Source organism: Pteropus vampyrus, unplaced genomic scaffold (assembly GCF_000151845.1).
Source record: "Pteropus vampyrus isolate Shadow unplaced genomic scaffold, Pvam_2.0 Scaffold14, whole genome shotgun sequence".
Taxonomy (NCBI): Eukaryota; Metazoa; Chordata; class Mammalia; order Chiroptera; family Pteropodidae; genus Pteropus; species Pteropus vampyrus.
The window spans coordinates 10,893,082-10,907,950 of NW_011888795.1; the positions used below are offsets into that span (position 1 = coordinate 10,893,082).

General features: G+C 35.3%; 1 pseudogene; it reads right to left on the reverse strand.

The window, feature by feature from the left end:
- Positions 1-6,279: 6,279 nt before the first annotated feature.
- Positions 6,280-6,398, reverse strand: LOC111734432 (annotated as a pseudogene).
- Between the last annotated feature and the right edge of the window lie 8,471 nt (positions 6,399-14,869).

Below are 14,869 nucleotides of genomic sequence, written 5' to 3' on the forward strand. Positions count from 1 at the left end.
TTAAGGATAGAGTAACCAACGTAAGATGAGTAAGATGAAAATGGAGAACTCATTGTTGGATTTGGCAACACAGATCTCATTGGTGACTTTATTGTTTCTCACGAGAATTAATTGAAAGAGCTTGAAGACATCTAGCCTTGGGAAGAAAAGTCTTAGAGCAGGTGGACCAAAAGACCTCCTGAAATCAGATCTCTAGGGACATGAAGAACTGGAATTTAGCACTAGGAGTTTATTCTTCACCCTAAAGATTGAAAACTGCTGATTTAGGGATTCCTAGGTAACTTGAAATATTCACAAAATTGTTCTGCATCTCCAAATGTTGGACTGATAAACAGGGGCTAAAAGTAGACAGGCTTCTGGTACATACGAGATGGAACATTCAAATGCTGGCCATCTTAAAGCAAAATAAGTTGTTCATGACAGAAATATGTTGTCTTCCATTGAAGCAGAGACTGGATAACTACTTCTTTGCCGGGGAATTATTTGGAGGGAATTTAAACATCACATGAGATGGGAAGAGTGTTGTACTAAGTAAACTTGTAACCTTGAAGTTTCATTGTTCTGAAGTGCAAGCAGCAAAACCTTTGCTCTAGTAAGGCTTCCCTGTGTCTGATTCGATGTTGAAAATGTAGGAAAAAGACATTTCTATTTTGTTGAGTCCCAGAATTAGGGTTTTCAGGTGACCAGGAAGCAATATCTAGCAATTGAAGGAAAAGGAGAGAATTAAAATCTTACATAATAATGGCAAAAAAAAAAAAAAAAAAAAAGAAATCTTAGTAGTTGAGAAAATATTATATCAACATTAGCATGTTTCCATTACAACATATGAGGAAAATCCTGGAAGTCAATTCCTTTGCTATTGTTGGATTTATTTTTATTATTATTGTTTTTAAATTAAGGCAAAAATACAAAGTCAGAACAGCTATCTTGGATCCTGTGAGCAAATAAGATACTCAGATTTTACGTCACACATTTGATGTGGTGGGTTTCCTTTCCCTGGCAATAATACTTCCTGCGTGCAACAGAGGCTGGGCCGTGGACCTCCTCATTTGTTGAAGCATATGCAGTATTGTTGAGCTCCCCACACAGCTGTGGGGGGAAAACATTGCTCACCCTAAGGTTATAACCCCCCTTCTCTGAATTACTGTTTACTGATGTGGGAGAAAAGGACTCCTGGCATAACTCAATAATTACTCTTGGCACAGCTCAATAATTAATGAAGTGTTAAAAAGACGCTGCTAAAGTTTGTGCATCTGCTATGGCGGATCTGAAAGTACAAGAAACGCGCCTGCATCGCCAAGTCAAAGACACACATGGCCTTTCTTATCCTCCCAGGAGAGGACCCGGTGGGGAGTGAGCACCAGCGAATGAGTTAGGAGAGAAGGGAAGCCTTACTACCAAGCTGTTGCCACGTTTCTGAGAGTAGAGAAGCCAAGGTTGCAGAGCTGTAATTTCTCAGTTTTTTTCTTTCCTGTGATTTATAGGTAGGTCCTTTAATTTGTGAAAAGAAACATGTATGCAGAAACAACTGCTCTCCTCTCTCTATTGGTTATGATAAAGTACTTGTTAAATAAACAGTTCAAAATAATTTGATAATAATGCAACAAAGAGAAATAATCGCTGCTACTAGTGTGATATTTATCTACTGAAGTTTTAGGAGGTTGCAAGCTGGCATTTCACCTAGTGAATAAAATATCAAGAGTGGCTTTTTTAGTTGCAAATTTAAGGAAGGAATAAATATTATTTTTTCCTTCAAAGGATCCCATTTGGAGAAAGCCCAAGGATTAACTCTTTGTGCCTCAGTCTGATTTCACAGTGTGTCACCTCTCACACTTGTCCTCATCAATCACTGACATAGGACCAGGCCTCAGACAGGCCTCTGGGCTTTCCCAGGAATCCCTGCTGCTTAGTTGGAAAGTCGGGTCCAGGCCAAGGGTTTCTGAAACACAGCTTAGGTACAAGCTGACTCTAGCTTCAGGCCAGTTTCTTAAGCAAAGGGTTTTTGCTAATATGTATAACAGAAAAAAATATTGGGAGAATTGTTTGGTGTTATTTCATTCACCTCCTTTGTCTCCTTTCCCCTCCCGCATCCCTAAGCTAAGTTCTAGCTCAGACTATACGAAAGACATGCGACAACTTCCGTTTTATTTAGTCCAGGTTGTTTGATGATAAATTAAATAGATATTGTTTTCTTTCTTTTTTTCCCCAGTGTTGTACATATACATTTCTTAATGATCACAATTTCTCTATATGACAGCCAAGGGGGAGTATAGGGCAAGGAGTAAACCTTGAGGAATTAAGGTGCAGGCTGCCCTATTTTTTCCCCCTCCTCTTTAATATGAAACTGGTTACAGGCACATTTTTTTAAACCTCTCAGCAGGAATTGCAAAGTTTTCCCGGTCATCACCTAGCAACAAAACCCAGCAAAACATTCGCAAAGCAGTTTTTGCAATGCAGCCATCACTGACTGGCAGAACTGACTTGTGGAAGGCTGAATTTGCTATAGAGGGGAATTGAATGCTTTCTTTTTTATTCAAGTAGAATGCTGAGATGTGCAGTCTGGATCCTGCTTGAACCAAATTAATGTACATTAAAGAATAAACCATAATGCCCATTGTGAATAGGAGGTCAGAAGGATTCAACGGAATTTGATGATGGGCCAGTTCTTATTGAAACTATTTAAATTGAACTTTTAAAGTCGTTGTTTTAAATAAAGCAATCCAAGATTGATATAACTATCCCTTTATTAGATAAAATATTCTGAGGACCTTTGGGTAGTGTAAGAAACCTTGTCTATTGCGTAATAAGTTCAGAATTCAACTGAAGATTACTTAACCTCTTCCCTGAGAATAATGGTGACAATCCCCCTTCAGAAGGGAAGGAAATCTGCTTTGTCTGGCTTTGACTTCTACTGAGAGTTAACAGCCAGGCAGACTGTCTATTTTCATTAAGAAAATATGTTACTCTGGAACTTGGTTATACTATCCATCCGAAGGTCCATGCTGCGGGGCTTTTTCCTTAGAAGTATAACAATCTAACAACATGATCCTTTTGCTTTGTCGTGTACTTTAGAACCAAAAGACTGGCTGCAAACACATCTTATTTCAATTATTTTTTTCAGTAGTAGCCATATGTGGGGACTCAAGTATATCAAGTCAATGGTCCAGGCACTTGGTTCTTGATTTCAGATACACAGATAGGACCTCTCTCAATAATCTAGGAGGTCCTTTAGCTCAATACATCAGGCAGACAGCAAAAGGATTTGTCGAGTGGGACTGAATCCTCACTATTCAAGAAGAATTCTATATGTCCCATGTGTGCATGAAGGATATAGAGTGTGTTCTCATTTCCAGCTTCTGCTCTTAATCACTGGGGAATTAGTGAGACCAGTAACTTGTGGTGGGAAATTTGTTGTGATCCAGTTTGACTCCTTTGCGTGTCCCATATTCTTGTTGACTAGAATGTCGACTCTGCTTCTTATCCATTATTGCTAAAGACAATGTTCTAAACATTTGCCCATGTCTTTGCACAAAACGTAGGTTTTAAGTACTGAGTTCTTCTCAACTGATTTGTGTAGAAGGCTTTGCTTCCCTCCATTATGCTCTGTGAAATGTTGGCTGTCTGCTTTACTTGTCCACCTCTATTTAGGTTCCGACAACTTTTAGTGTCTTCTGCAGGTGTGGGAGCAATGTTCTAAATCCTCCTTATTCAAAATATAGGCTGAAGTGAATGGACATCACCTGGAGACTTTGTAATCAATATAGAATCTCAGGTTCCACTCAAGAACTACTGAATTAGAATCTGCATTTTAACAAGTTACCCAGTGATTCATATGCACATTGAGGTTTGAGGAACATTGTAAATCTTTTTGGTTCAACGATTTGCTTCCTGTTGAAAATGCTAGCCAAAAATGGATCTTCCTATTGACATTTCATCTAAAACAGCATTAAACACTCCCCACTCTCAACAATATTGAGGTAAATTTAGGAGATGAGTCAGAGGAGCAACAAAGAGACTTGAACAAAGATGGAGAGAGTACCCACACGGCTCCCCATTAACTGTTGTTTATAGACAGGACAATCCAGTGTTTGCGTGTAACCCAGAAGACTATCAGATAGTTTGCTTTGTACATCTTGTTCTTACCCGTGTTAGGGAAAATTTTGTCTTATATTGTAGTTATTTTTATATATCACAACTTTTCTGTTTGATGAGAAACTTCTTGAGGGAGTATCTATTTATATCCTTGAATATAAGTACTCTTATTTATTCCTTTCACATTCCAAACCCATGGCTTTTATTGTGGTAGAAGCTCAACAAATGATGTTTGCATTATATTGTTAACATTGCCAATCAATATGGTATGTTTAAGAGGTCATGACATTGCTCTTTCTAGGGAAAATGTGAAGGAACTTGATAATGATGTAACATAAAGCCCTGAGGGGAAGTGTGCCTTGGCGACTCTAGGCATTTGGGTCACATTGGAAACGAAACAGTCTGGTGCAAATTAGTCCTGTTATGAAATAGTTCAGGTCCTCAAGGCAGTTATGAAAGATACCATAATCTAGGGTGTCCTTTGGGTTTTGCATATCCAAGGGCTAGATGTCCATCCAAATGGTCCCAGAGAAGGATGCACCTCTAAAAATGGAGGAGATATTATGTTAACGGTTTTCGTGAATCTATTAATCCTTCTGTTAAGAGGTGAGAAAAGCCAGAATTGGAACCTGAGACTGTGGGATAAAGGATTTGCAACACGTGAAGTCTAGCATTTGGGAAAGAATTTCATTTGTGCTGAACATTGAAGAATGTATTGTACTTCTTTGCATATTAGTTACCAAAAATATGTAGATCTTTCAGTAGAATTGTTGACTGTAGAAAATTCAATCCAATTCAGACTTTCTAATTCCTGGTTTATCCAATAGATTATACAGACAAAGTGCTGACATTTTGGGAGTATGAAATAGCCTATTTATATTTATATGAAGTTTTACAAAGTTTGTGAAGGGTAACAGGACTACGGCTCAGTCACATTACCCTTACATCCAGGTTTATATGAAACGCTGGCAATTTGAATTGGTAGTAGAAAAACTGGAAGTGAAAATTCTGCCATATGCAATATTAGGAACTCATATTGGAGAAAGGAAACTAAGCATAAACAGGCAATTTGATTTTATCTCATAATAAAAAAACAAAAGGTAAGAAGACATTTAAAGGTTTATGCAAATTAAAGCGTACATCATCCTTAAAAAAAAAAACAACCAAAAAGACAGATAGCCAGTTGGGAATTTTTATCCTGATTTCACTCAGTATAAGTTTCTTTTAAAGGAAGAATTTTAGGTACAAAAAAGGTAAAGTTAATAAAGAGTAAAAGCTGTGCTAGTGTCAGCAGCACGAAATTTAATTTATAGCTAAAGGCAAATTTGTCACTTAATTAGTAATTCTGACACAGGTAAAGGGGAAGACAGCTGCTTTTCTGGGCATTTTATGCCTCACTGGTCTCCGGTAACCAGATGGCATTGTTGTTGCTGATGGATGAACCAGAGAAGATGTGGGAGAGGATTCACCCCCTACCCCAGCTCCTTGAAATAACAAACTTGGATTAGAAATCTCACAAGCAGTAAGCTTGCTTCTCTGTTCACCCAGGTCAGGTGGGAGTGGGGAGCAATGTTGGAGCCGAACAAGTGACTTTGCCTTCTGCTCGCCTCACAACTTGTCTGAGGAGACCCTGCAGTTGCGAGGTAAATGAGCAGCTGCAGCACCAGCCTTCTTTTGTTTAGAAAAACTCCCAAGTGCAGAGTTATTCAATAACGTTGCACATTTTTAAAACTAAAGGAGATCCTATTTATATGTCTAGCGTTTTAGACTTTTCCACTTGCTTTGTCATCCATTACTTTCTGAACACTCACAATAACTTTGTGGAGTAAGGCAGGACTTGAATTATTATTTCCATTTGTCTCATTGAGAAACTGAGGTTCAGAAAGGTGAATTTAGTTAATAAAGTCTGCAAAGCTAATTATAAACCTAGGACTAAAATCTAGTCTCTAGATTCTCACATTTAGGCTTCCTTTATCTAATACAAACATAAATGGGCAACAGTAGATGAAATGATAATCTCCGTAGTAACCAGGGAAATACAAATTACTGTATCAATATTTTTATCATCATTGTGGTAAAAATTAAGAATTAATATTCATTGTTGGTAAATATATAGAGAAACACTTTTGGTGTTTATGTAAATAGATGCAGCTTAAAATTTTTTTTCATACTTTTTTTTTTTTTTAATACCTACAGCACCTGGTATTCCTAGGTGATCTCCCATTCGACTACTAACCAGGTCCAACCCTGCTTAGCTTCCGAGATCAGACGAGATCGGGCTTGTTCAGGGTGGCATGGCCATAGACCATACTTTTTAACAGCAATTTTCACTTCTAATAATTATAGAAAAACTCAAATTTATATGTAGAGATGTATCTACAATGATGTTGATTGTTTAGATTAATAAAAAACTCAAACAACTTTCAAGTCCCTAATTTGGGGATTATTAAATGAATATGGCATAGCTATATTACAAAATACAATTAAGTTATAGAAAGGACAGATGTACACGTACTGATACCGAAAATTGCCCAGACGTATTGATAAGTAAATAAAGCAAATTGCACAACAATGCATACAGTTTATTTAAAAAAAAAAATAACGTATATGCATATACATGTGTAAAATACATTTGCATAGAAAAAAGGTCTGTAAGAGCACAGACTGAAAACAGTGGTTACCTATGGTGAGAAGAGTGATAGTATGGGATGGGCAGATAAAGAGGAAATTTTACACTTAATCTCTATATTTCTTTATTATATGACTCTTTTACAAGAATTTGTTTATGCACTATTGTAAAATTTAAAATGTTTAAAAAAACGTTAACTTTGCCAGGACTGCTTTCATTTTTTGCATCCTAGATAGCTGCCTCTCCCGCACTGTCTGATTACTAGAGCCTTTCCCGAGTCCCAGCTGGAGCTCAGCAGACGCCTCCGGCCTTGCTCCAGTTTCTTTAAGTAGAGGTAGGTCCTGACACAGACCTTGCAGAATCATCTAGATTTTCTTTCATAGTGCTACGATGAATCTTTACTAACCCAGATAATATAATTCCATGCTGGGTTTTTTTTTAAACTTTGCTAGACCAGTTGTTTCAAAATACTTCGGGCAATAAAAATTATGTTCAAAATCCTAATGCACAAGAAGCCAAAAGTAGAGCTCCTGCAGTTGAGATCGAGGGTGGTGGGGGCTTCTTCTCAATCTCATCAGCTCTCCCTACTGAACTCCAAGAAACTTCTAGGCCTCCACAGAGCAGTTTGAAAATTACTGACATCATGTCATTTTATAAAGAAATAGGAATCCAGTGAAGTGAAGTGATTCAGCTGAGATTACACAGATGCTAAATGTAGAGCTGGTCCTTGAATCCAGATATTCTGGGCCTAGTTCTATCCACCTTCCCAAAATAGCGATTCACCTTTTAGGCAATTTCAATTAGCTTTGGCTTTTAAGACTTTTTCAAAAACAGAGAGCAAATAGCATTTCTACAAATATTTCTTTATCCTCTTTGCTTCTTCCTAATACCATATTTCATCTTCATTTTTTCCCTGATCATTTTCTTCTATTCCGATCTTAGAGAGGTGATTCCTTGCAGAGATGATGAGTATGAATATCTGTAATTTCATCTGAATCTCATAGGGTTAAACAGGTGAGGATTAAAAGTTTTTGAGTTCCTGTTACTCATGTGCTAATGAATCATGCTAGTCACAGTTGAGACATTGCTTGGAATCTGTTTATTATTAGCAGGCTTTACACACACAGATATACACACACATACACAGCTACTACTGTAAGCATTAGTGACTCTGTTTCCATCAAGCCTATTCTTTCAGATCAAAGAAATCATAAATTTTTTATGTTCTAATTTTCACAGCCTTTTATGAGTGTAAGAACAGGACTTCTTTTCTTTTTTTCTGTGCACACCTATCAAACACCTCCACGATTAACTTCTTAATTACTTTATCTCGGAGAGCTCTGCTGGGTAAAGAATACAAAGCAAAGTTTAGTTTCCTTGTATTATTTTATTTGGGGAGATGAGGTGGTAGAACTCATTATCGTTGTAACTTGTGCTATTTTGAAATATCCTGATGGTGCTCACGCTATTCTACATTGAGCCATAATGATCCAGTACTTAAAGCCAAGAGCTGGGGCATGGAAAACCTGTCAGCCTGCAAACCTCCTCACTGTCTTAGTGTTAGTGAATGGGGTCAGTGAGATTTAAAACAATGTATTGTTTATTGGGGTGATGTTGTTTAACAGTGAGCCTATAACTAGGTTAACCGATTAGGCCATTCTTATCCATGGTTACTAATTTTCACCCACATTGGAACTATGGGTGTGTCACAGGTTTATAACGATGCCTTCAACTTATTTTCCAGTTGCTAAGCAAATTATTTAGCATGGTAAACTACCCTTAAAGATCATTAAAGCCAGCATTTTACTAGTTAGGATAATGAAAATTCTAAGAGCGGGATTTTATTTGTATCAAGTGCAATAAATTTCTCCATTAATGGTAGCTGGTTTGGCTAAAATAAGTTAATCTCTTTAAGATGAGACTGCTTAATCACATTTACCATATAAATTTTTTCCCTTCAGTTTTATTGAGACATAATTGACATACTGCACTATGTAAGTTTTAGGTATGCAGCATAAAGATTTAACTTATATGTATTATAAAATGATTACCATGCCATATAAATTTTAATGTCATTATTATAACCATCATTATGATCTACTAAGTGCCCTTTGCTAGTCTTTGAGAGTGAAGGATAAGACCAGGAATGACACTGTGTTGTAATGGAGACGGAGCCAGGAGATAGAGACTCTAGTTCCAGCTCTAACTTTCGCTTTTCAAAGTCCCAGTTTCCTAATCTATAAAATAATGGTGTTTGTCTAGATCAATTTTACTTAATCTAGATTATCTAAATCTCTAAGAATTCATAAAAGAAATAATAAGAAGCTGGAGATCATTTTCAGTATTTCAAAAGGTCTAAACAAATTGTCATGTTTATATAAGTGAGACTCTATAAGTAAACTAATGCATCAGCCATCTCATTAATTACACAACTTCATTAATTTTAAATACTGCTGATTAGTTATTGTACCTTACTATATTGTATATTATAGTTTCATATGAATGAAAATGAAGCAATAATTCATTGCTTAAAATATAATTTGCCAGGAAGAAAAATTCAAAACACAAAATACTTATGAGATGTTTGTTACTTGGTGATGAAAATTTGAGAACCCCTGGTCTAGAAGATTTTTAGGCATCTCCTAAGAGGATCTCCAATGATCCCTGACTTTCCTAGTATTCATGCTCTTTTATAATTCCCTCCTCTTGAGCATGGCTTGGATTTATTGACTCCTTTCTGATGAAAAGAATATGGCAGTAGTGATGGGATATTATTTCTGAGGTGAAGTTATATAAAGATTGTGGTTTCCATCTTGGGGGATCTCTTTAGATCATTTGCCCAGGGGAAAACCAGCTTCAATGCCATGAGGCACCCCTGTGTAAGGATCCACATGAGTGAATTTGGAAGCAGGTCTTCTAAGGTCTGACAGCAGCCATGTGAGTGAGCTAGGAAGCAGACCCTCCAAAAGTCGAGCCCTGAGATGCTGGTAGCCTCAGTTGACACCTTGACTGCAGCCTCATGGTAGACCCTGAGCTAGAACTACCCAGCTAAGCCACTCCTGGATTCCTGACCGACAGAAACTGAGATAAAAAATGTTTGTTGTTTCCAGTCCCTAAATTTAGGGTATTCTTTTATGCAACAATAGGTAGCTAATATGAATCTTTTATCTTTTCATGTCTTAATTTCCAAGTACCTTTAAAGAGCCTTTCAATTTAATAAGGGAGACAATACAAAGAGAGATGGTCACTACTAAAAGTGGGGAAAGTGAAGGAGGACAAATAAGAACAGGAAATATCAGACAGACAGAGGGAACAGCTGTCCTTGAACACTACAGAACACAATCCTGCTTCCAAAGAACTTGAATGAGTACCATGACCCATCCTTATCCTTTGTGAAGGGCGAGAGTTATTTTTCCTTCCGAGGTAGTTGGGTAGGGATTGTGGTGGTTGTCACAGAGTCTCTCCCTTCCTGCATCTCCTGAAAAATCAGAACTTTAGCTTAAGAGTTTCCTGTTAAGTTTTCCTTCAAGGATCACCAAGTGTCACCATCTCAGTTTACATGGAAAAGCCATGTCTTGTACTAACTAGTAGCTATATTTTCTGTATTATTAATATGAGCATTACAAGAGATAATAGAAGGGCAGAAACAGGTAAAATTCTATGAAATTAAAACAAGTCTAATTCTTTAACTTTTAAATGATACTTATTATGCATTTTTAGCCTTTATCAAGAAAATGCATGAAGGAGTTGAAAAAAAAGAGAAGAATAATTTTTAAAAGTAAAAGAAAAGAAAAAGAGAAGGGGGAAGATATTTAATCAGCATGGCTCAATAAGTTACTACTTCAACTTACTTCACTCTAAATATAAAGCGATGGTAGATAAAATGTAAAAATGGAAAACTGAAGAGAGACATACACTGACGAAAACTCAAGATAAACATCACTGTAGACCTGTGAGGCTGTTTTCACAAGACTGAGGATCCAGACCTAGGAGTAGGCAGTCGTATCAGGAATTCTGTGGGGAAGAGATTCCATGAAAGAAGTGGTCACAGCCAGGCTAACAGTTTTAACTCAAGAACTGATTGGGGCTCTGGCTTTATTTAATAAGTGTCAGGCTCCAGCAAGGTGGAGGAGGGGGTGGTTTAGCAAGAAGAGGGTGACACAGATGAAATCCACAGCCTTGTTTATCATTACTGGAAAAGAGTTCTAAATTGCCATCATACAACATCATTCTGGACTAGGAGCCTGGAGGCAGGTGGAGGCACCCTCAAAACAGCTAGATGAGGATGGGTAATTACAAAGGCAACAAACCCTGCTGACAACTTGATTTTGGACTTCTAGCTTCAGAATGTGAGGAAGTAAATTTCTGCTGTTTAAGTCACTTGGTCTATGATATTTGTTATGGCAGCACTAGCAAAATAATATGAATACATATTTTTAAATTATACGGAAATCTTAAAGACAAAAAATAAAAAATTTGAAATGAAAAATTGACTGAATGGGCCTAACAGCATATTAGACACTACAAAAGAAATATCAGCAAAGAAATATTAGAGAGAAAAAATGCTCAACCTCCTACCCCGCCACCAAACTGTGCCCCCCATCCCAAACATCAATGATCTAGGGAATAGTATCAAGCCTGCGAACATATGTAGACAGAAAGAAATATGGAGGAGAGAGGGCAGAGAAATTATTTGAAGAAAAACTTGCCCCAAACTTCACAAATTTGAAAAAAGTATTAACCTAAACTGGAAGGAAATTAAAAATTAAATAGGATGAACACAAATAAAACTACAACAAAGGAAACCATAATAAAATTTCGGAAACCAGTGGTACAGAGAAAAAAATCTTCGAAGCAGCCAGAGGAAAAATACTCATTATATAGAGGGGAACAAAGATAAGAATGACCAATGTCTTATCGGAAACAATGCAAGTAATAAAAAAAGGGAAACATCTTTTAAATGTGAAAAGAACAACTATGAACTATGTTAGCTCAGACTGACACAAGAAAATGCCATAGACTGGGTGGCTTAAGTAACAGGATTTTATTTTTTTTACAGTTCTGGAAGCTGGCAAGGGCCAGCTGATTTGGTCCATGGTGGGACTCTCTTCCTCATTTATAGACAGCTGCCTTCTTGCTATGATCTCACATGGCATTTTCTTCGTGCATAGCTGTGGGGAGCAGAGAATTTCTGGTGTCTCTTCTTATAAGGATATTAATCCTATGGGATCAGGGTCCCACCCTATGACCTCATTTAACCTTGAAGGCCCCATTTCCCAATATAGCAACACTGACAGTTAGGGCTTTAACATTTGAATTTTGGGGAGACACAAACATTTATCCATAATATTAATCTAGAATTCTACATACAGCAAAAATATCATACAAAATGAAGTAAAATAAGGATATATTCAGATAATCAAAAGCTGAGAAAGTTACCACCAACATTACAAAATGTTATATGATCATTACAAAAATATTAAAAAAATATTCAAGCTGAGGGAAAATAATGCCACATGGAAACTTGTGTATACACAAAAGAATGAAGAGTACCAGGAATAGAAAATATGAGTAATATAAAAGATATTTTTTATCATTTAAATCTCTTTAAAAGATAATTTAATGTTTAAAGCAAAACAGTGTATTGAAATTATAACATGTGGAAGTAAAGTGTATGGCAATACCACAAAACCGAGGCGGTAGTAAGTGGAAGAATATTTTTGTAAGGATCTTCTAGTAAACATGAAGTGGTATAATATCATTTGCATACAGACTGTGAAAGTTAAACATGAATATTATAAAGTCTAGAGAAAACATCACTAAAACAATTACTATAACTAATCTAATAGAGGGATAAAATGAAATAGAGATCTTGATCCCAAAGAAATCATAACAGGGCAAAATGATAACAAAGACCAATGGGAGCAATATAAAACGAATAGTAACATGGAAGACATAGAACCAGCTATATCAATAAGTAGACTATCAACTTTGATTAAATAGGGAGATTATTAAATGATTAAAGTCAATTTATGAAGAAACACTAAGAACCTGAAATGTGTATACTCCTAATAATGGATCTTTAAAATACCTAATTAAAAAACTGTCAGAACTGAAAGGAGAAGTAGAAAATTCTAAATTTATAGTTGAAGATTTTAACAATTTATTCTCAGTAATTGTTGGAACAAATCGACAGAAAATTAGAAAGCATAAAAGTGACTTGAATAATACTGCTAACCAAGTAATTTGCATTTTAGGACATTCCATCAAATAATAGCAGAATATATATTCTTATAAAATTCACATGAAACATTAACCAAAGTAGACCATATTCTGGACCCAAATCCAAACTTTAACAAATTTTAAAGAGTTGAAATCATACAAAATTTGTACAGCTTTTGGTATGTCAATTATACCTCAACAAAGTGGTTTTCGAAAAAATAATAAACTAAATATTCATCAGTGAGTAACTGATTAACTTATCATATAATAAAACTGACAACATGTTTTATTTATATGTTTGTTTATATGGTAAGTTGTCCATGATTTATTGTTGACTTGAAAAATAGGTGATAAAACTGAACGTACAGATATCAAACAAAATTTCAACACTTGGGTAACAAACTTTTAGGTGACTTTAATCTGTTTTTCTGTATTGCTTGAATTTTTTTACACCAGAATAATTCCTTTTATTAAAAAAACGATAAAGCTGTTTTCATTTTGAACAGAGAAGAGTACACAATGGTCTGGGATGTAATAATGTTCACAGATAGTGAAAATAAAAAGTGGGGACACCTACTACAGACTCTATAGACATTAAAATTATAACGAGATTGCTATGACTAATGCTAATAAATTCAACAACTTAGATGTAAAGAACAATTTCCTTGAAAGAAAGTTTTCCAACTGGGCACAGAAGAAGTAGAAATGAATTGCATTTGTAATTTAAAAATTTTCTATATCTAAAAACAAAAGACTTAGGTGCTTTCAACTGGTGGATCCACTCAAACATTTAATAAAGAAATGGTTCTGACTTGAAACAAATTCTTTCAAAATATAGAAGAGGAATAAAGACTTCCCACTGTATTTTTTTGAGGCCAGCATTATTCTGATACTAAAATCAGACAAAGATATTAAAAGAAGAAAATTTCAGCCAACATCTCTCATCAACATAAATGCAATAGTCCTTTACAAATGTTAGCTACTTGAATATAACAATATATGAAATTGATAATCTATTGTGACTAAGTGCAGCTTAATCCAAGAAATACAAATTTTATTTTACAAACAAAAATAACCAACGTAATTTATCATTTTAACAAAATAAATTAGAAAATACATATGATAATTTCAGTAGATATTTATAAAAAGCATTTGACAAAACTTAACATTCATTCAGGATAAAATCACATAGCAAATTAGGAATAAAAGTGTATTTTCTCAGCTTGATATAGGGCATCTACTAAAAACCTATAGTTAACATTTTACTTAATGTTGGAAAATGCACACTTTCCTCCCAAGGATATTTGCTTTCCCACTGTTGGAGGTCCTTGTCAGTACAATAATGCAAGAGGGGAAAAAAAAGAAATAAAAAGTGTATATATTGGAAAGAAAGTAGTAAAACTTGATTCAAGAATAACATGATCATGTATGTAGAAAATTCTAAAAATCCATAAGAAAACTAGTCGAATTAATAAGTGAGTTTAGCAAAGTCATGAAAATAAAGTTAATATAAAGCAATCAATTGTATACATATTAACAACTAAATCAGTAAAATAGAAGTTACAAAAATTATATCACAATAGATCATGAAATAAATAGGATTATATTTAACAAAATGTGTACACTGAAAAATCAGAAAGTATTGTCGAAAGTAAACAAGACCTAAATGAATAGAGAGATATAATATATTCAAGAATCAGATGATTCAATTTTGTTTCTGTTAAGATGCCAGTTCTCCCCAAATTGATTTATAGATTTAACAGAAAATCTCCCCAAACCCAAAACCTACAAACTTTTTTTTTTTCAAAAATCGACCAACTGATTCTAAAAATTATGTGGACACGCAACAGATTTGTAATACCTTGTTTTAAGACTTGGAGAGTATAGTATTAGCCTAAGAATAACTAGGAGAGTATAATATTAGCC